Source organism: Panulirus ornatus, chromosome 37 (assembly GCF_036320965.1).
Source record: "Panulirus ornatus isolate Po-2019 chromosome 37, ASM3632096v1, whole genome shotgun sequence".
Lineage (NCBI taxonomy): Eukaryota > Metazoa > Arthropoda > Malacostraca > Decapoda > Palinuridae > Panulirus > Panulirus ornatus.
This window is the reverse complement of record NC_092260.1, coordinates 18,998,667-19,021,956: the sequence shown is the minus strand read 5'-3', so window position 1 is coordinate 19,021,956 and position 23,290 is coordinate 18,998,667. Positions and strand designations below refer to the sequence as shown.

Here is a 23,290-nt window from a genome sequence, read left to right as displayed (position 1 = left end):
AATGACCAGAAATTAAACTGGGCCGTTCCTTTCATGCGTTGGGCTTCAGTGCACAATTACTAACTGACCCAAACGGCGTCAACTGCGTCTCGTGTTAATGGGGAAATGAACCAAACATTTCCCACGTCCTAGGAAGAAAACATGACCACATTCATGAACAAGTTACGTCGCATCTGAATTTATGTAAGCGTGATCTCCTGCATTGTTGAGTAACAAGGAGGAAAAATAAATGGTTATAAAATGCTTACACTAGAAAATGAAATACCATGTTTTTAAGAACGACAGCAACACACACACACACACACACACACACACACACACACACATAGATAGATAGATAGATAGATAGATAGATAGATAGAGAGAGAGAGAGAGAGAGAGAGAGAGAGAGAGAGAGAGAGAGAGAGAGAGAGAGAGAGAGAGAGAGAGAGAGAGAGAGAGAGAGAGAGAGAGATACCCGTAATTTCCTGATAATCAAATATATACACTTTTTTGTTGTTTATTTCATAAATACACCTGTTTTTGATTTCAGTGACCATATCATTCAAATGCAAAACAAATTGTGTACACATATCATTACCAGAGATCACATGGTGTTATGTTCTCTCAGAAATAAACATGTAATTGGGGGTAAATCAATCTATGATAACACGGACCAGTTGTTGAGCGAATACGTGGAGAAATTGTCTGTAGCGAAGGTGGATCAATGTGTTAATCACCAGTGTCATATTTCCTTAACGATATAAACACATCATGAAATCTAACTGCTTTTACGCTGTCTTGTCTAGGGCGCGAACAGAACACGGAAGATAAGGGATTCTTCAAGGATATAAATCACGTTGGTAATTTATCTAGGATTATATTAAAAGGGCGTCTGTTGCTTTATCGGGGAATCTGCATGAGAAATTTCTTGGCCTCATATCATCAACAAAACACTATTAATCTTTTGCCTCTGGGTAGCGTGCGTACAGAGCCTCCGTGCTCTGGATGGGTCAGGGTCACAGAACAGATGCAGATGTATCGAATCTAATACGATATCTGGGACAAAAGTTTTAGTAATGAGTGAGATTCAAGGTCGCAGCTGTTAAGTGAACACCTGCTTCAAAGAATTGCCAATCGTATCGCTACTAAATAATTTAAACGTTCTTGAAGTCGTTCGAGTGTTATTCATTTACAAAGAGCTAAGAGAGAAGGTCTACAGGAAGGCAACAAAAACTGTGCCAGAATCTAGAGCGCTGGGTTACAGGGAAGGGTTAAAGAGGCCTTAAAATTTGCCCTCCACTGTAGGGAGAAGACTTAGAGGTGACCTGACCACATCTTTCCGTCTTTCAGTCATATTGATAACGCAGACAGTGAATCCAATCCCGGGTCAGTCAGGAATAACATGATCTCTCAGCCATGATCTTTTGAAGACGACCTACGTTTGTTCCATCACCGGCCGCGGCTTACACCACAGTGTAGCCTTGGCCTTATCCCCCGCCTCTCCACCCGCGTCGTGACTCATCCGTGACTATCTTCTGGGCGGCGGTGGTCAAAGGTCTGAGAGAGAGAGAGAGAGAGAGAGAGAGAGAGAGAGAGAGAGAGAGAGATAAGGCAAGTGGGTTGGACGGAGCGTAATGGATCACCAGCCACGCCTCTCACCCGCCGCCCCGGCTGCGACGCGGTCACACGTAATAGTGGCAAGACACCAACTGCTGCCGTCGCTTGACCCCGAGACTGGTTCTCATGCTTCCCAGCACACGGGATGGTTTCCTTCCTCTCCTTCTTAAAACCTTTACTCTGATAACCCCATTTGTAGCAAGTCTGAAATTTAAAGGGTTGGATAGCCGACGAGTGCATATATCTTATTCAAACTATGTGATGATATATTTCAAGCGTCCAGAATAAAAAGCGTTCATATCCGTTCGCACATCAGGGATATTTCGCCTACATCGTCTCTGTCGTTCACTTAGCCTCCCTTAGGCTGGCGGACTTAATTTCCGCACGTTTAGCCTACGCTTACTTTTATACAGCAAACTGCGAAATTAGATTTACATTCACTTTGGAGCACATTCCCTCCCTCTCTTGTAATGGAAAAACGAGAGTAAGCGGATAAAACAGAGTACATCTCTCATCACTTTACGAAGAAAATGAAAACGATTCAAATGAAATTTAAAACCCAAACCTGATGAGGTCCTCTGTGGCGAACACCCAGCAACCACATCATCAACGAACATCAACAATGGATGTTACCGTGGTTCGGGCAAGCGTGTACACGGAGCAAGAGGAGAGGAAAACTCCAGTGCGGTGGTCCACACCCGGCCATTTCGGGTCCAGAACGTGATGGCAACTTTCAGTCATGGAGGTAAACTGAGCTTCAGGCGTCATCAGTATTTCAGGCGAGGTTCTCGATATTCTGAATACATAAATGTTACCCCAGCGAGGGATGCTGTGTGGTTGGAGGTCTCCGTCTGTGTATGTGGCGTTCCTCCACGTCTGTTGCCATCAGACACGAACTCACAATGAGGTTAAATCTTCCGCGAGTCTTTGCCTTATTTAGCGTCTTGTTGAAGAAAATGTCCTAATACGTAAAACTGAAGGTACTTTAGTCAATTGCAGAACCGTCATTACCACCCAATTTGTGTATTCAGTAATTTAGATATCAAGAGATGCAATGATTTTGAAGACGTTTTTTATAACCGTGCTTCAAGACGCCCACCAATTGTGCCGCTTCCTACGGCACTACTCGAACACCATCAACACTACTATTAACACCAGCGTATTAAATATCACCATCGAAACTATCATCACTATCGCTGCTATCACCATCATCATCACTATCACTACCACCACACAGTTACCAACGTCACCAGTTATCATCATCATTACTGTCATCACCAACATCGTCATCATCATAACGAGTGTCAACACCATAACCCAAGCCATCCATAACCAACCACGACCCTCGCTCTTAGAATTACCAGGTGATGCATCTCACCCCCGCACTACCCCCAACAATCACCCCGGCTACTCCTACAGTCGCTACCACAAAGTCACCACCACCACCACCACCATCACCACCACCACCAGCACTCAGTACCACCATTCATTACAAATACAGTGCTAATGTCCTCGGCCCAGGAACTTCACCACCTCCCACACCGCCACAGAGGCCACTGATACCAACCCAACAGCTTGGACGGTCGGTCACTCTCCACACTCAACTTCCATGACAACATTATCAGCAACTCAACCGCTGCTTCTTATTTCCATCAATATCGCTATCATCTCCCACGTCAATGCCACCAACAATTCCACTACCAACACCCACACCAACTCCTCTACCACCATCGACACAGCCACTGTCTCCACAGACATCAATGCTGTCTCCATCAAAATCAATACAGCCACTGCCTCCACCATCTTGAACGCTTACACTGCCTCCACCTGTATCAATACAGCCCCTGCTCCCACCACCATCCACACGACATCACCATCACAGCCACCATTGTCCACACAAGCCACCTCCACTGCCATGACTGGAGAGCGAATGGCAGGATTACACTAATAAGTTACTCAGCAAATGTTTTATCGCTCCCGAGCTGAGAAAGGATCATGCATTATACACTGTGCTGGACACTCTCCCTGGCGGAGATCGAGCGAAATCTGAAAGGAGGGGGATAGCAAACGAAGAAGCTACCTGTGTTGTCACGAAGTCTTAACATAATCTGTAGGGGCGAACATTACCCGACATAACTCAGTCAACTTAAGGGACACACAAGATCTACACCATCTACTTATTCTCTTCTCTCCACCGAGGAATCATCATTCATCCCTCCTGTGCTTGAAGTAAATGATGTCTCCTAAGAATATGAGGTCAAATTTTATGGTCCTGTGATACAAGCAACTCCAACCTTTGCAGGACGAGTGAAACTATTTTTCCCGGTGTCCGACCATGAACTCAAATGACTTCCATCCTATGAAATCTCTAGATCAACGAATATCCTTCAATCGAGGTTGTTGAGAAAAGGAGAACATCTTATTTCGTCCGGTGAACTGAATAAACCATCACTCACCACTCAAACAAACCCAACCTCTCACTACACACATCCACCTCGCGTCTGCCGACCCTCTCGTTACTCACACTCACATGCAGTGAACGGGTGGTTCATTTATCATGACGATCGACCGTGAGCCACTGATCGAGCATTACTCTTTACTGTTCTGAATTTCCTGCTGCGCTGTTGTGGATCGTGTGTCTCACCGATTACAGACAAATCACGGCCGAGATTTACAGCCCACGAAAGAAAGTAAATGGAGTCTAAAATCTTATTTACAGACTCGGAGAAAAATATATACTCAGAGCAAGAGTAACAGTTCTGTGATTCAGTCCCAGGAAGGAACAGTCCTATAAGTCCAGGTGGGCAAAACGAGTCTAAAGATATTCATGACGAGTTTAGCAATAAACATTAATGCCTGATTTATGCACGGAGAGTGTTCGTGAAAAGCCATCGATAAAGGTAATCCAATTATTGAAAAGAAAAAAAAGGTTCGTGTGTTTGGTCACCAGTGCAAGTAGTAGGCAGGCATGCAAGAACATATTATTACACTGATTTATACGTTGATGGAAGATAACAACGCCACGTCGGGTGGGCAGCAATGGAAGATACATTTCTTGAGGCAGATTGAATATCGACCAGACGTCCTTGAGGTCACTAAGAGTGTTCCTGATGTTTATGATTCTTGGGTTGAGGAGGTATGTGGGTGGCGGAACTCATGATGAGAGACGCGCTTGAAGGGGCTCAGTATGAGGAGGGACGTGCTTGAAGTGGTTGAAGGGGCAAATAAAAAAGGTACTTGGAGGGGCTGATGTGAGATGTTCTGCAAGTGGAGACATGTGGATGGAGCTCGGACGAGTCTCATTAAATGGACTGATTAGGGATGAACGTGAAGGAACGGGAGTGAAACGTGTTTGACAGGTCTGAGGAAGAAATGCGAAGACGAGACGTACTGGGGTCGGGGATACATGTGTTGAAAGAGCTTAAAAGAATGAAAAAACTGTACATGGCAGTGTGTGGGAAAGATGTGCGCAGTGATGACTGGATTATACGACTGAGGAGGCAATCATACACTGAGAGCGTGGAAGGACAAGATATGTGTGTAAAGAAAGGGAAATTATCGTTAATGGAGGGGTGCAATGCATCAGTGGTGTGTGTGTATGTTAATGAGGTGGGGGGGAATGGTGTGCCTACGTATATGTAAAGGTATGTGGAGGGAAGGTGGGGGAGGTAAAAGCAGTGAGGTTTTTCAGCAGGGAGCGTGGTAAGAGGGTTGGGAGGGAAACATCGACCAACCTGTGTTAAACAATACTAAACACTGAGTGTGGTGGGGAACCTGACACCTCTAGTTCCGCTGCTACCACAACCAGGCGACTCGGGTTGCATAAACAGCCTAGACGCATCTAATAGAAAACTGTTCTAGACGCATCTAATAGAAAACTGTTACGGGCATTTACGACTTGAAAAACGGAATGAACAGTATAATGCCTTTTAAATTTTCCAGTATACAGAAGATGGGAAGAAGCAGAAAACTGAGGACGACAGACAAACCAACGAGTCCATGAGCGAGAAAAATCTTGTGGTCATCTAGCAAGGAAAGAAGGTAATCTACACGGTCATACTGCAAGGGTTGTTTGTTCATTGGTCTCTCTGTCTCAGCTTGAGGCATGTCAGGCGCCATGGCTACATTATGGCCGTCAACTTCAAGCTGCAACTACCAATGAAAAAAAAAATATTTTAGCACCTTCTTCAGTTGATGAGGTTAATTCTAAGATCATAGGCACAAGCAACCTGGGTTCAGCTTCAACTCTTTCCCTCTTATCTATTTTTTGGTACTAAAATCTTCTTCCTCACGGCTTTGACTGTTCGCCTTGATTCCTTTCCCTTTAGTCTCTGTAACGAGTCTCTATTCCTACATAGCAGTGATTGATACCATGTTTTCTCAGCGGTCTTTCGAAGGAAAAGGTCGAGGGGTTGGTCGTGTGCGAAGACGGGAGGCGGTAACATATGAAGCAGTGGATCAGGCAGGTAATTTAAATGCTTTAAAACTTCTAGAAATTTCTCTTCAGTCCAAACCTAGAGCGTGCCGGGAGTGACCTGTGTGAGAACGAGGACTTTTTAATGAGAAATGAAAAGTTTGAGAATAAGATAAGGTTAATTACTCGGGGAGGGTCAAGCGTCACGGGATGGTGGAGACCCGTCGGTCTCCTCCTCGGAAGAGACGAGACGCCGCCAGCTATATACTCCTCCTACATACATAGCCTCAAGAGATAAACCTTGACAGCAGAAGGAATCTGGACAGTTCTCCCCTCACCTTTCTGAGGGTTTCATCAGTTCGTTAGGTCTAGGTAAGGAACCTCTGATGCAGATGTGAAGCATCCCTTTTCTATCTTTTCTTTTTCACCCCGAAATGGTCTTAACCAGGCAGTACGAACATCGAACAAGTGGAAACGGCGACTCGAACCAGCATAGATACCCACTTGATTAAGTCATACATAGAATTATATGAAGCAACAGACCATTTGATCCTCCCTGGGTTGTTGTATAAGGAAGAGGAGCCTCGGTGAGGGCTTTCCCACCATCCACCCCGCCGGGTTAGGTGAGGTTTGGCTGGAGGGTTTTCCGGGTCGGGCTCTCCCTTTGGGGTAGGGGAGGGTGTGGTGGATCAGGTTAGTCTGATTGGTTTGACTGTTTTGAACCAACAATATCCTCTGTACGTCAAAGCCCTCCACATTTTTTTCTTTTTTGTTTGATGTCGAGGTATTCCCACGCGTCTTTTGTTAGAAGTTTGTACAAACAGGAATCTTAATTTACCAAGCAGCCACGGTTTATGGTAGCCTCTCAGCATTACAGGGTCGATAACATCAACAAACGAATACTGATCGAAGAGAAGCAAATGATTCCGGGTTCCTCTGTACCAGATGAACGAAGATGAAATGTCATGACGGTAAAACGTTTTCATGTTCATAAAAGCTTGATGGTCATCAAGGAAAAAGAAAAATCGGTAATGGTGCAAAAGAGGTCTACTTCATTCCTCCACACTGGTCAAACATCCGAACAACACAACGTGAATGATGCTCAACGCGGTGTGCACTACATACAACACCAGTCGCTGAGATGAAAACAATTTTCGTCACCTCGTGAACCTGCTTAACTGAAACGAGCGGGACGCAGTACCATTCTCTCACCCTATGTAAGAAAGACAAATGTAACTTCTGAAGTAAAGCTTACTAACATTTTGCACCTCGTCTGTCCTGGAGCCGAACGGCAGAGCATTCAAAATGACACCTTCGAGACTTAAGTAAGACCTCGAGAAGGTCGCTCGAGGAGGAGGAGTAGTAATGAACAAGGACGAGCACAAGGAAGCTAACTCCTCTGACAGTGAGAAAAGCCAACATGACTTTGGCCAGGCTTCTACCACGAAGATCAGGTGATCAGACCCTTGATATATATCATGTCGTGACCTCTGACTAGAAACACAAGATTCATACGGACCAAGTCAAGAGCCAATCCATTATCCTGGAGGGCCTTACCGTCGCGCCCGATGGAGGAGGAATCCATTTGGCTACAGAGATTTTAATATAACTGAAAAAATCAGCCGGAAATGTGATCCAGAAAGGGACACAAGGCCACTGCGACGTTGGGGACAGTGGGATCAGGTATGTAATTTCAACGTTCTTGGACAAAATCCGTCTTCCTGAGGCAGCCCGTCCTTCGGGCAGTATCATGATGGTCCATGAAAACTATCTATCTATCTATCTATCTCTTTATCTATCTATATATCTATATCTATCTATCTATCTATCTATCTATCTATCTATATATATATATATATATATATATATATATATATATATATATATATATATATATATATTTTTTTTTTTTTTTTTTTTTTTCAAACTATTCGCCATTTCCCGCGTTAGCGAGGTAGCGTTAAGAACTGAGGACTGGGCCATTGAGGGAATATCCTCACCTGGCCCCCTTCTCTGTTCCTTCTTTTGGAAAATTAAAAAAAAAAAAAAATTGAGAGGGGAGGATTTCCAGCCCCCCGCTCCCTCCCCTTTTAGTCGCCTTCTACGACACGCAGGGAATACGTGGGAAGTATTCTTTCTCCCCTATCCCCAGGGATAATATATATATATATATATATATATATATATATATATATATACTCCTATTTTTGCTCATTACCACTTCTTTATAGCCTTATCCAAAAGAGCACAGAGTTTTCAAATCATTTTGGTCTATCACAAAAAACTCCGTCACTGTAGCGAACCGTGGATCCTACTATGGTTTCCTTTGGTTCACTGGCATCTCCAGACCAGGTCCTCGACAGCCACACCTCCACTTGGATAAGTTTGGTTACGTCGATTTCAGACACAGAAGAGAAGCAGTCCCGAATCAACCATCAACAAAGCAAAGATTGAGATTATTCACCAACACAACTCCCAAGAAGGAGCTATTGCTCTTATCTAAAACAACTTTATAAAACTTCTTTATAGCCTTATCCAAAAGAGCACAGAGTTTTCAAATCATTTTGGTCTATCACAAAAAACTCCGTCACTGTAGCGAACCGTGGATCCTACTATGGTTTCCTTTGGTTCACTGGCATCTCCAGACCAGGTCCTCGACAGCCACACCTCCACTTGGATAAGTTTGGTTACGTCAATTTCAGACACAGAAGAGAAGCAGTCCCGAATCAACCATCAACAAAGCAAAGATTGAGATTATTCACCAACACAACTCCCAAGACGGAGCTATTGCTCTTATCTAAAACAATGGCTGATACTGAAGTCGTCGTAGTATGCAACACACACACACACAAATATGTCGGGTCTTATCTCACAACGTCGAGGGACACCACAGGGTCTCACATGAAATGTTGATTCCCTCGAGCATGAGGGAGGAAGGGAGGGAGGGAAAACCCCTTGAACATAACGGTATGACTATTTAGCACGAAGGTACGATACTTGAGCACCCTGGCACGACCCTTGAGCACGACAATGCTTACACAATTTTTTTTTTAAGGCACGTGACTGTACTACCAAGGACACAGCCTCTTTAAAGGTGACTTTTCACTGACGATGTGACCTCGAGCTGGAGGAACCTGGTCATATATACATATATACATGATACTAAAGCTATCTACTAGTTAGTGAAATGTCATAGTACATATCAAGAACCTCATAGCAACTTAAATGAGCAATGTCTTACCAATCAAATTTGTAAAACTTTGCACCATTAGGCTGAGAGTTACCAAGATCAATGTTCTTTACATAAATGTATCAATGTACTTACAAAGGGCACCATGTCTGTGTGGGTTTAGAAATCAAGCTTGAGTATGTAACGAGCGCCAACTCGTCTACACTGGCAAAGAGCCATTCAAGCGCTTCACTAGTCCATTTAATGGAACATTATAAGTGTTCCCAGGGCCAGCACAACCCAGATTGTGAATCAATACTCTCCTCTCTTACTAATTCTCTCTCTCTCTCTCTCTCTCTCTCTCTCTCTCTCTCTCTCTCTCTCTCTCTCTCTCGTCAGTTGCTTGATTCTCCCAGCTCCCCACTTTACTTCTCCTCCACCTATCACACTTAGGCAATCTATAAAACGACGCTATTTGCAGCTGTTGGTGAACTTTTTCCTGAAATACGAAAGTTTACTGAACACACATGAATTTTTCAGCTGCCAAAACAGCACCATCCCTCTCCAGGTATAAGGCCAATTTTAGACCACTTCCAGCTCCCAGACCAATTTCAAACACATTCCAGAGTCTGGATCAATATTTGGACAGTTGGTAACCACCATCAACTTTAGCTTTTAAACCACCTTTACTCCTGGGTCGACAGCCAGAGATCTGTAGACTCCTAACTGCATCTATGGACCACTCGTACAACCGGATCACCTCAAGCCATACCCGCAAACGAAGACCATCTCCAGGCTGTTTTACCTGTCGCCAGACCATCCCTGGACCCTTCCTTGCAAACCGGACCATTTCACTAGACCAGTGATGACATCTGGGCCCCGTCCTCTGACTACAGTCAGCGGCGACCAGATTACCCCTCTAAACGACGCCTGGACCACTTTCAGAATCACCTGTCAGCGGCAGGAGTGGAGGAGCGTCCCTGGGTGAACACCTCTCTGCACTTAGCGTTGGCTCCGTTGTACCTACCCCCCAACCCTCCCCGAGCTGACACCATGACTTTGGGGAGACCAGGGACAGGGAGAGGAAGTGGGAGAGAGAGAGAGAGAGAGAGAGAGAGAGAGAGAGAGAGAGAGAGAGAGAGAGAGAGAGAGAGAATGGGTTTGGGAGTAAAAAAAGAAGGGATTAAAGGCCAGGGGAGAAGGTACGGAAAGTGCCGGGATTAGAAGGGGCTAAAGTTGGGGTTGCTGGGAGTTTCTCAAGGGATGAGGTCAAGCTGAAGGAAGTGAGGAGGAGGAGGAGGAGAGGGAGCGAATTTTAAGATATTAAGGTAAGAATTGGATTTACGGGGATAAAAAACTAAACAGTGTGAGATAAGAGCCAGTACGTTTCTGGCAGATACCCGTACTGAAACGAAACAAAGAAATGGCATAAAGAGGCAAATAACCAGACTGCACGGACGGGCAGAGAGAGAGAGAGAGAGAGAGAGAGAGAGAGAGAGAGAGAGAGAGAGAGAGAGAGAGAGAGAGAGAGGTCGAAGAGACATCACCAAAGAGAAAGGAGATCCTGTAACAAAAGACAAGAATGGGAGAGAACGAGGAGAGAGACACTGGAGGAGGGGCGGCAGCTGCCGGACACAGAACCCCAGGGAGGGTAGTGAGGAGGATGGATGCAACGTGTAATGAGGACCCGAGGCTGAGGCACACAGGAAAGAGGATGGAGAGGAGGGACTAAACGGGGACTGTCGCGGGACCATGGGACGCAAAATTGGGATTTATGGGAGTCCCTGAGGGGGGAAGGACTGAGGGCTGTTGGAGGACGGGTGCGTGCATATTGTGGGCGGTGCTGTGGAACCAGCTCGCTGTGTCACCAACTGGGTCGAACGCTGTTGAATCCAAGAATAAGTGATAAAGGAACCCAAGAAAATTTCCTGTCAATCCTTTTGTCATTTGCTCTTATCGCTACCTCGCTAACGCGGGAAATGGCGAATATGTAGAAAAAAAATTATATATATATATATATATATATATATATATATATATATATATATATATATATATTCCTATGTTGGAAAGGATCACAATTTTGCGCGTGATCAAGATATTCCTAAGAGTCTATGGGGAAAATGAAACACGATAAGTTCCCAAGTGCGCTTTCGTGTAATAATCACATCATCAGGGGAGACACAAGAGAGAAATATAAGTCAGATGATATACATCGAAGAGACGAAGCTAGGACGCCATTTGGTAAACATATATATATATATATATATATATATATATATATATATATATATATATATATATATATATACTCTTCTCATGCTTGGAGTGTCTTGATTTACAAAGACGAAACAGTAACATTATTTCCTCATATTCAGAGGCTATCATCCGAAGCCAAATCCTGCAAGCGAATTCCATAGTTTCTCCCGACGCTTCAGTACCCTAGTTCAACTCACAGGCGTGCGGCACGTCTTCCCACCCCACCCAGGGTACAGCATCCCTGTAAAATTATCCTATGCACGCCTCGCACCTTCCTGAATGTACAAGCCCCGGCACCTCAAAGCCTACTTCACTCCTTTCTAACATCTTCTTCTCGACCTTTCCCTCCCTCTTGCCCCCTTTACTTCTATTTGATAGATCTGCTCCGTCACTCTTTCTTCGCTCATCCTCTCCATATGTCCAAACCGCGGTCCTGTTTCTCAGTCAGACTGCGCTTACTAGCGTGCCTTGCTCTTACACTGCCATTCCTTACACGATTAACCCTCCTCACTCTGTGTACTGTCATCGGGCATTTCATTTTCAACGTATCCACTCTCGAATTACTGTACTAACATGTCACTCTGTGTACTGTCATCGGGCATTTCATTTTCAACGTATCCACTCTCGAATTACTGTACTAACATGTAACTTCAAAATTGTTGAAGTTGATACCAAGAAGCGTGGTGTAGAGTCGAGAGGGACATGGAAAGGCTCAAGACATCCCAGGAGCAACTTGCTAAACATAACTCACGAAGAACACAAGGGTATAAACCATTCATTCGTGAATTAATTATTAAGCATCAATTAGTTAATAAGCTGGTTCTATTCCAACGTATATAATGCACGCTGCTGGATCTAATGGCTATCGATTTGCGAAAAGCTCATTAAACCAAATATCGTAACACAGACACGTTCGACATGCACAACAGCAGGAACCACTTAATCCAGCATCACTTTTAAGAAAATGTTGTGAAGCCCAACTGCGAACGCTGTGTATTATGTCATGTCACACAATAGAGATAATTCTTGTTGGGGGAAGCTAGAAAAAAAAAAGGGATACGTGATATGAAGGGATATCAAGCTAGCATTACTGCCACACTGTTCTACATCCCAACACAGTTTAATCCAGCTGGAGTTGAGGTGGACTGACCCACTTTCTCTCTCTCTCTCTCTCTCTCTCTCTCTCTCTCTCTCTCTCTCTCTAAGTCTACCCCTTGCTTCCTACGTCAGTCGGATATCAGCAATGCCGGCATGTATTCCTGCTGCAGTGGGTATTTCAACATCCAGCAATAATCGTCTTAGGATTTGGATTCGGATAAACCAGAGAGCCAGTAGTAATAGTTCAGTCTTAGAGTGTGCTTGGATACGGACCCATCAGACTGCGTTTTATAAAAGAAAAATAATAATGCGACGCAGAAAAGGAAGGTTATGGGTGAGGTGCATGATTATTACTGGGCAGAAACCCTTAAGGGTGTAAAACGAAATAAAGTCGAGATGATATATATATATATATATATATATATATATATATATATATATATATATATATATATATATATATATATATATATATACTGTAAACTAGGACAAGGTCTGCGCTACTTCCAGCTGAAGGGAAATGTAAACTCTTTCGGATTGAGGAATTCTTTCGCGAGACCTTACTCCAGCAAATGATATTCCATTCATCATTCTTTCCCAAAGGAGAATAAAATAAAGAGATATATATATCACGTTACAATACGAACCAAAAGCCAATTTCATGGTATCTATGAGCGGGTGGTATAATAGAATAGTTTACGTGAGACTTTTAAGAGCATGGAATACCCTCCCCCATCCCCCTCACCAACCCACCCCCGCGGTAGTTATCACTCTGCGCCAATATTGACCCAAATCTCATATTTCCCTACGTAATTACCATCCGGGAGCTGGCGTGGAGGGGGGGGGGGAACCCCCTCAGCCTTATGTCCTCGTGGGGGGGGGGGGGGCATAATGAGCTATGGGTGCTACGGTCCTCGTCCTGGACCACTCGTGGTTCACTGGACCGCTGTCAGCGGTTCATCCCTTAGCTTTACTGTCACCCGTCCTGAGCCACTGTCTCTCGCCCTGGAAGACGATTAGTCTGGATGGCTCCCCTGGATCATTTTGGGCTCAAAATGGGCCAACTTGGCTTCCCTAGCCTACCGTTGTTAACCATGGACCACTGTGGCTCATCCTGGACCACTGTGGCTCACCCTGGACCACTGTGGATCACCCTGGACAACTGTGGGCCATCCTGGACCATCGTGGATTATTTTAAACCACTGTGGCTCACCCTGGACCACTGTCGATCATCCTGAACCACCGTGGCTCACCCTAGACCACTGTGGCTCACCCTGGACCAATAGGAATCACCCTGGACCACTGTGGATCACCCTGGACCACTGTGGATCATCCTGGACTATTGTGGCTCAGTTAAAACCACTGTGGCTCACCCTGGACCACTGTGGCTCACCCTGAACCACGGCGGCTCTTCCCGGGCCATTGCGCGAGATTTCATGTCAAGATTCTCTTACATAAAGAGCAAAACATTTTCTGCGCTTTCAATACACGTCAAAGAAGCTGACTGAAATGTCACATCCCACTTCAAAAATCCATTTCGTAAATTGTGCCGAAAGAAAAGTTGAGGATATGAGAAAGCTGTCCTTCAAACACGTAACAAAAGATGATAACGTATCAGACAATACATATAAGCACACACACACACACACACACACACACACACACACACATATATATATATATATATATATATATATATATATATATATATATATATATATATATATACACATAAGTCTATAGGTTGGTAACGCTAACTAACGCACCTCGGAGACCCGTGCATATGTCTCTTGAATCCTTGAATATGAATAAGGATTCCAGCATTATTACCGAAGAAAGAGAAAGAAACATCGCCTTCGCAATCAGGGCTGCACTAAGTATTTTCCTGACTCTGACAATATCCCCTGATATGACACGTCAACAAATATCTCGTAATAATTCCGCCTAAAAATGTACTACCTCGTCCCAGCAAGACAATATCTTCGTTTTCTTTAACTTATGAGAGTGTCCCTGCTGAGGCTATTTTTCCCGCTCGGCAGTGTTGCCACCCCCCCCCCCCCCCCCCGCCACTAATTACCTTTCCTTTGCCAAGCCACTAACTAATTGGCAGGGGATCCGAAGAGGAGTTCCTCCAAGATGGGACTAGAGTTAATATTTCTTCTTCTTCTCCAGTCGATCAAAAGAATCTTCACCCTCGTCGTCTGAAATTTCTGGGAAATAATCTTGGAAATTCTCAATATTGAGAAGCTTGGAGATTGTAAATACGGAAGTGAAACAGGATTCTTCATTATTCAATTTCATTGCATTCTACACGAGATACTGACAATTTTTTTTGACGATATGTAATATACATATATATGGAAATTTTTATAACTTGAATGCCAAATTTTCTTTGTACAAATTTGTCCGTTTTCTGGTTTTCTGAAGGAAGCCTAGTCGAGAAATACGTTAATGCCCCATATTTATGAACAATTCGTCAAATATGTATCCAACAGGTTGTGAAACCAACAACGGATTAATACTGTGGGAATAAAAGTAAAGGACAAATATTAACCCCTACACGAAGTGTCACTTGCATGAAACGCTTTTAAAACCTTCCTAAAATTACGCGTTAAAGTTAGTCCATGGAATACTAGGGGCAGAGAAAGAGGTGCTAAAAAATGTTAACAAAAAAAAAAAAACTGGGACTGCTGTAAAAGTCTGTTAATTAAAGGGAGTGGGATGAATATGATATTAATTACACTTTAGTGGGACTTTATTTTATCACTCTGGGTAGTTTTTACGATGGCTTCAAGTAAAGTTAAGAACATGATGGGATAGTGAACTGAGGCTCAGTGAGGGGACAGTAGTGCCTGGCTTAATAATGCCATTGAGCCGAAGCTTAACGGTTGGATGGGGCAGTTTACCGAGAGTTAGTGATGGGGCAGTGTAGATTCTTCGTGATGGGGCAGTGTACTGAGGCTTTGTGATGTCACAGAGTACTGAAGCTTAGTGATGGGGCAGTGCATTGAGGACTAGTGATGGGACAGTGTACTGAGATTTAGTGATGGGGCAGTGTACTGAGGCTTAGCGACGGGGACAGCTCACCGAGGCTTAGTGATGGGACAGTGAAGCAATATTCAGTGATGGGACTCCACTAAGGCTCAGCGATGGAAGAGTACAAGCTGTTGCTTAGTGTGTCCGAGGTGAACTGAAGGTGAGTACCCTCTCAGCCTTCTCCCTCTGTCTCCTTCTTTGTTCTGTCTGTCCATCCTTCACCTCTCTCTCTTTCTCTCTCTCTCTCTCTCTCTCTCTCTCTCTCTCTCTCTCTCTCTCTCTCTCTCTCTCCCCCCATGCTTCTCACTGTTCACAAGTTACAAGCCTCACTCATCGTCAAGTTATCCTGGCAGAGGAGTTGCTAACTTTGCGCACACTTGGAAGTTAATGAAGGGTTACCAGTGCACTGAGGAGGAGTGGTGGTGATGGTGGTGGTGACGGAGGAGGAGGCAGTGGTGGAGATGGATGAGACGATGGTGGTGTCGGAAGTGGTGTTGGTCGAGCTAATGGCCGTGTCTTAAGTGCGACAGCGTTGGGGATGGTGATGGAGATAGTAACGGTCATGTCGACAATGTTAGCGGCGTGATGGTGGTGATACTGGTGGTGGTGGTGAGGCGAGAGCGTTTGGGCTGGACAGAAAATGATGGAGAGTGACAGGGGAGCCTGACCCCCCACCACTTCTCTTAATTAACCAGAACTTCGTTATATCGGGACCCGGGTACACTACCAGACCTCTAGTTAATCGTACCTCCCTCAATTGAATCTTGGCAAACCCGGACCGGCTTTCTGTGCTCTGATTTTTAAAAGTGTTTCTATTCACCGATAAATCTATATGGAGGGTGGTGACTAGGTTACAACACTGAGTTGATATGACTTGACCATTGACCAACGAGATGTTCTGATGTTCCAAGCTTGAAATATAAAGAAATGACGATATGATCCGTCTTGTCTTCACTTGAACCCCTCTGAATCAAAGAACAATCCCTGAGTACGAAGGTACGGCCCTTGAGTGCGACGGTACGATCCTTGGGTATGAAGGTACGACTCTTGAGTATGAAGGTACGGTTCTTGAGTACGAAGGTACGGCCCTTGAGTACGACGGTACGATCCTTGGGTATGACGGTATGACTCTTGAGTATGAAGGTACGATTCTTGAGTACGAAGGTACAATTCTTGAGTACGAGGGTACGAGTCTTGAGTACGAAGGTACAATTCTTGAGTACGAAGGTACAATTCTTGAGTACGAAGGCACGATTCTTGAGTACGAAGGCATGAGTCTAATACGAGGGTACGACTCTTGAGTACGAAGGTACGATCCTTGTGCACGACGTTACACTCTAGAGGGACAAAGGTAAGAACCTAGAGCAAGGCGGTGCGACCCTTGATTACGATGACGTGAGCCTTTTTTTGACCTGAGCCATGAATAAAAGTTAGGTTAAGGCCAAAGGGCCATCGAACCCAAGGGTCATGCTCATAGGCAGCAAATGCCATCTTACCCAAGAGGTTATTAAGGGGCTTAACGACATTTGTCCACAAGCTTCCCATAAAAGAGACTCGGAATGGGTAAACCACCAGGAATTGAAGGGCGATTTACAACCATAATTCTAGTACGCACAACATTTTCCCCCCTAAAGAATTCGTAGAATCTCAGGACGAAGTTATGAAGGTTTAATTAAAATTCAACATGTTCCGAAGGGCAAACAGTGTGTGATCCTCCAGGCTAAGTAGGTTTTTTCTCCCCGCTCATGTTAATATTCACAGGGAAATATTATTTTTTTTTTCCTTTCAGAGAGAGAGAGAGAGAGAGAGAGAGAGAGAGAGAGAGAGAGAGAGAGAGAGAGAGAGAGAGAGAGAGAGAGAACGGAGGTACTACATATATATACCACACATTTGGTGGACGAACGTGTTTTCGGGGACCACTCGAAACGCAACGGCTGATTAAAGAAAGAGATGGATGGAGTGTGCATGTATTGATGGAGTCATGGGTAGAGTGTGTGTATACATGGGGAGTGATGGGTGGAAGGTGCGTAATGATAGGTGACAGGTGGAGTGCGTGTAGCATATGGGCCAAGACTGATGGATGGAGTGTGTGTGTGTGTGTGTGTGTGTGTGTGTGTGTGTGTGTGTGTGTGTCCGTGTGAGTGAGAGGCTGAACATCTGAACCGTAGGTGTCAACTGTTATCATTTGATATTTCAGCAAAACAAACATCAAGAACATCTTCACTTGGAAGATAAAAAACGAGTGCTCGGCAATTCTCACAGTCTACCATGAAGCATCGGAAAACTTAGACTCTTTAAGAATGTAGCACCGATATACATGTACTTCGTCTTAATGAGCAAGGTGCAGCTCGGACATTACTCTTAAAAGAAAATCATGAAACTATGGGGATAATACAAGGTAGATTCTTTTTGGTATATATGACACGATCAATTTATTGATAATGAACAGAGAGTATTGAATATTTTACGGGTGCTTTTAGTCTGACACAATCCTCTCCATCAGCAGGAACATTAGAAGCAGTGAATGTTTTAATTGTGCCATAATGCAGTGTGACAGATATATATATATATATATATATATATATATATATATATATATATATATATATATATATATTTTTTTTTTTTTTTTTTTTCAAACTATTCGCCATTTCCCGCATTAGCGAGGTAGCGTTAAGAACAGAGAACTGGGCCACTGAGGGAATATCCTCACCTGGCCCCCTTCTCTGTTCCTTCTTTTGGAAAATTAAAAAAAATTGAGAGGGGAGGATTTCCAGCCCCCCGCTCCCTCCCCTTTTAGTCGCCTTCTACGACACGCAGGGAATACGTGGGAAGTATTCTTTCTCCCCTATCCCCTATATATATATATATGGCAAGTGACGGAAGGTCTATACTCTGGTTCATCTCGGCCAGACAGGAAACATGATTAAACTACCCGAAAGCCAATTATCCTGGGTCTGCCTCCCTTCCGTTGCCTCTAAAGGTCGTTCTCCGAACCATGTACGTACCTCCCCACCTCATACCCTCTTGCCTCATACCTTACTCATCCCAGCCTCATAGCTCTTCCACCGACACACTCCCCCTAATGCCTCCATTTCAGACTTTCAGCTCATCTCTTTACCTTGTACCCCATCGCCTCATCTCTCTACCCTATACCACTTCACTCATATTAACCTGTTTCAATCTGCCTCATGAACTTTGGGTTGTACCTGCCTCACCTCACTTGTCTCATTACACCGTCCCATCTCAAATATGTCCAGTCATACCCTTTCACTCTGCAGCTCCCTCACCGTACACTCTCTTCACCTCACAAAATCCTACCTCACACCGCTGGAGGCTGCCTCACATACCACTCTCTCTGCCACCTACCAACACCTAACGCCTCCCTCCCTCACCTGAGAGAGGTAGACGTTCACCTTAATTGGATAAGAGGCGTGCCATTTGGAATATTGTCTCGCTGGCTTTGCTCTATTCATTTTCTGTATCTGTTCATTCGTGCCATGTCCCTCGGCTACCCCTTTCTCGTTTTCTTTCTCTTCCTTTCTCCGTGTAGTGGTTTTCAATTCTCGACCAGCCGACCTTTTGGGCTTTCAGGCATCAATTCTATCCACAGGATTTTTCCTTCTTTTTCTCGTCATAAATCGTTTTCCCCCTAACACGTACAGACTTCATGAGGCATATAACGAGTCGAATCATCTAAAAAAAAACAACACAGCGTCGTTGGTGTGCTTCATTTACCTTGATTGACCCTCGCGTTGGATCAACCCCCCATTTACGAATCCTTACCGACGAAAACACTGCATAGACCGGAGGGCGTGGTCTGTGGACCCTGAAATCCATGAAAGTTCTCCCGACTATTTGGCCCAAAATGTCGCTCTCCTGTTCGCTGCAGCATGTATAGCTGCAACCTTTTTACTTTCACCAGCCTTACCCTCGCCTTACCCGGTGTGTATGCATACATATGTCCTTATCACCTCCCCTATAATCTCACTTATTCCTCTCCCATGCAGTCGTTCACCCTTCCTTCTCACTGTATTTACTTTCCTAATTCATTATACTTTTTCTTTACATGCGTATGCCTCATCCTCCCACACTCGTCACCACTTTCCCTCGCCCTCTGATCGTGATTTCATCGACCAAGACTCAAAGCGATGGTACGAATTGAAATGATTACATGCAACATGGAAATATTAGTCACTCTAAATACTTAAAACATACCCTTATGGTCTGCTGCTGTTTAGTACCGTCCTATGAGTAAAACGTTAACCCCTACAGGCGACCAGGTCGATGTTGCTTGCCTGCGCCTCGCCCATCAGTCAATCCATCCCACAGATTGGCGGGCCTGAGTTTCGGAACCAATTAACCAACTGGCTTTGCGTCAAGGACTACATGGCATCCTGACAACCACACTTGAATATATGGTACTAGCGTGGAAGACCGTCACGCCAGCCACTGAGGACAGCACCGACAATAACACTTCACACAACTACTTACATGGACAGCTGTCGGCAATATGCCGAGCATGGGTGTTGATGGCATGGTAATCAGTTTCCAGGGTACCCTTGACATGCCTCTCTCTCTCTCTCTCTCTCTCTCTCTCTCTCTCTCTGTGTGTGTGTGTGTGTGTGTGTGTGTGTATGTGTGTGTGTGTATGTGTGTGTGTAATGTTGCCGTGACGATATCCTTAGTGGTTTACATGGTGGTGTCCTTCAACTACCACACGTGTGAAGCATGTGTCAGCAGAGGATAATCTGCAGGGAATATTCCTCATTCGTTCCATGACTATCCTTGTATCACTTCTTTCAACATAGCTCTACCTATGCCTATCTATTATTTTCCTACCCACACTAGTTACATTGCTGTCAATATTTCCCCAGTAGAAGCTACCTATCCGTCAATCCATCCCTATGCTTGCTGTTTAGCCACTGTCCAGTCCTGGTGCCATCCATCCATCCACTCCCACGTTCCAGACGCGCTGGACACCACATCCAAGAACAGCAACTTGCACTGGAGGCTGATGTGAGAGTTCACTGCCGTTTCTCCTGGGACGACACCCCTCAAGGAGGAAGAGAGAACAAAAGGTACCGGGATAAGCTAGGGTGGAAACAAGAAGGGTGAAACGGTGGACCAAGGTGATGCGGAGCGCAAGGTAAAGCAAAGACGAAGAAGCAGCAAGGAAGAGGGAAAGTTGTAAGCCGGATCTGAGACGATTATCAAAGGTCATGAAGTATCCATTTATTTATAGTGGGCGACTCTTTCATCCAACGGATGAAAGGTGAAGAGAGGCGACCAACAAAGCCAATCAGTTTCCCTTGAGATGAGTCCAGGTCTGTGGTGGTACAAGGCAGGACACTTATACTGGCTGGAAAGAGAAAAAGATAACTGGAAAGTTTCCTCCCAGACAAGTGGAAGTACAATCGATCGTGAACACCATCAAGCCCGTAGGAGACTAAGTTCTGATCTTCAGGAGACACGCACCATCATGGACTGACTGGGGTTCTGTTAGGCAGGGACTGATACAGGTCCTGTGTGAGAGGAGCTTTGTGCAGGGGAGAGTAAAGGTCCTATAGGGGAAAGAGCTGTTGGGGATTCCTATGTAGGAAAGACTGTTTGAGTCCTAAAGGCTTGAAACAGTAAGATGTTCTGCCTCAGAGAGATTGTTGCAGATTCTAAGTGTCAGGAATTGTTGGAAATCCTATGTCAGAGCGGCAACTGAATCCTTTTTTTTTTTCTACGCGAGAGGAGTTGCTGGAGATGCGTTGCGACAGAAACTATTGGTGTTCATTCGTGGTAGGAAAGAACATAGGCAAGTTTCTGTAGATCTCTTCTTGGGAAAACAGTTGTTGGCCCACTGAGGATCATCGCTATGGAGAGGTTCTTGGAGGTCGATCCTCCCCCGAGGGAAGCAATGCTGAAGGTCAGACAAGGGTGGAATGGGAGCGGCAGTCTTCCTCATTCACACCAGAATATTAGTCGGGACGGCGCCACTAATTACTCCAGCCTGAATTTCGGACAGGTTGTCACCAGCTGTTCCTCTGACGATGGTCCTCCTACGGTGTTCCTGCTGATGCTGCTGCCATGCTGCTCCTGCTGATGCTGCTATCATGGTGTTCCTGCTGATGGTGTCTGTCATGGTGTTCCTGCTGATGCTGCTGTCATGCTGCTTCTGCTGAAGCTGCTGTTATGCTGTTCCTAGTGACGCTGTTAGTCATGGTGTTCCTGCTGTAGCTGCTCTTATGGTATCCCTGTTGTAGCTGCTTTCGACTGTGAGTACTGAGAAAGAAGCATAAACCAAGGGGTGAATTATTGGGCGTCTAGTAACGACGGAAGCGAGCACTGCTCTCCTGCATTAAAGACTATCTCATTAAGCAGTTAGTGAATAATGTCCTCATTCATGTACGACGAAAAAGACTCGCGTCATCAGATACACATCCTCTTCACTTCGTCAGTAGAGGTTTGCCTTTATTTCACCCCCTTATTTAATGGTGAATTGATGGAGGACAGCCTCCCACGCCACCACGACAGCTCTGTGGTGCAAGCTGTCCACTCCATTAGGTTGGTACAGCTTACAAATGCCATGGCGTTCTTTTGGCCCTGAAATCACTTCAATTAATCTTTCAAGAAACCCAGCATTTCTCACGTATTAACTCTGAAGCTTAACGAATCTCTCGCTCAAATGCTTCGGGCAAAACTATCACCGCAAATCCATCCCAACTGCCGAGTGTGAGAACAACCTTTAACTGGCTCTGAAGTCCACCAGCACAAACACCACTGCAACATATGCGTCGCCTACACCTCCCATATACCCTCCAGGTGTAATCGATATCTTTTGTGCTGGGTTTCACTCCATTCTACACCCCTTCCTGAAAAGAAGAATAAAACTTAGATGGGCTTAGGAAACCGGCTCAACCGACTTGAAAGTTGGTCTGGAGTCTTAAAGCAGTGATTAATCCTGTGTACTAAAGACATCAGGGTAAGTTATGGTCTTGAAAGAAAAAGACATCTTATTTGGTCTTTTGTGATGAAAGATTCGTTATGTGCCACTTAAAAACACCTCAGCAACTCAGCGCATCTGTTTCTATTTCTTTTTGCTTTGGGTGTGTTGTGTTTTACAGTCATTTCGTCGAATATGGAAAACTGGAAACAGAGACTGATCTCCTTCGGTTCAAAAATAGACTGTTATGTTCCTGTTCTTGGCTGGCAAGATAAAAGCATTCGCAGAGTAAATTAGGAGTTCCATACGATACGTTTGTGGTAAGATACGAACTGTAATAAACCACTTGACCCTATAGTCCTGGTGGATTATGAACAATAAATCACTTCAATATATCGTTACGGTAGTTGGTATGAGCTGTAAATCACTTTAGGGCGTTTGGCAATATTAACCTAGAACTAGTTAGCCATTAGGAACTGAAATTCATATATATATATATATATATATATATATATATATATATATATATATATATATATATATATATATATATATATATATATATATATATGCTCGCATTTGATTATCAATTAAGTTTTGTAGATTCATTTTACGATAAATTGAAAGCAGAAGAGTTCTTCATTTCGTCTTACAACATAGTTATTACATGAGATATAAACAACTTTAAGAAATTGAATATCAAATACAATATATGGGAAAAACTCTGATTACATACAAAATAGTATTGCTAATAGAAAAATAATACTGGAATGAAAAATTC

The 23,290-nt window shown here is 44.3% G+C and overlaps 1 protein-coding gene across 3 annotated transcripts in view; it reads right to left on the bottom strand.

The window, feature by feature from the left end:
- The window catches only part of LOC139760557 (gastrin/cholecystokinin type B receptor), a 280,378-nt gene that overhangs the window by 16,121 nt on the left and 240,967 nt on the right, over positions 1 to 23,290 (bottom strand). The gene's annotated exons all lie outside the window — the stretch shown is intronic.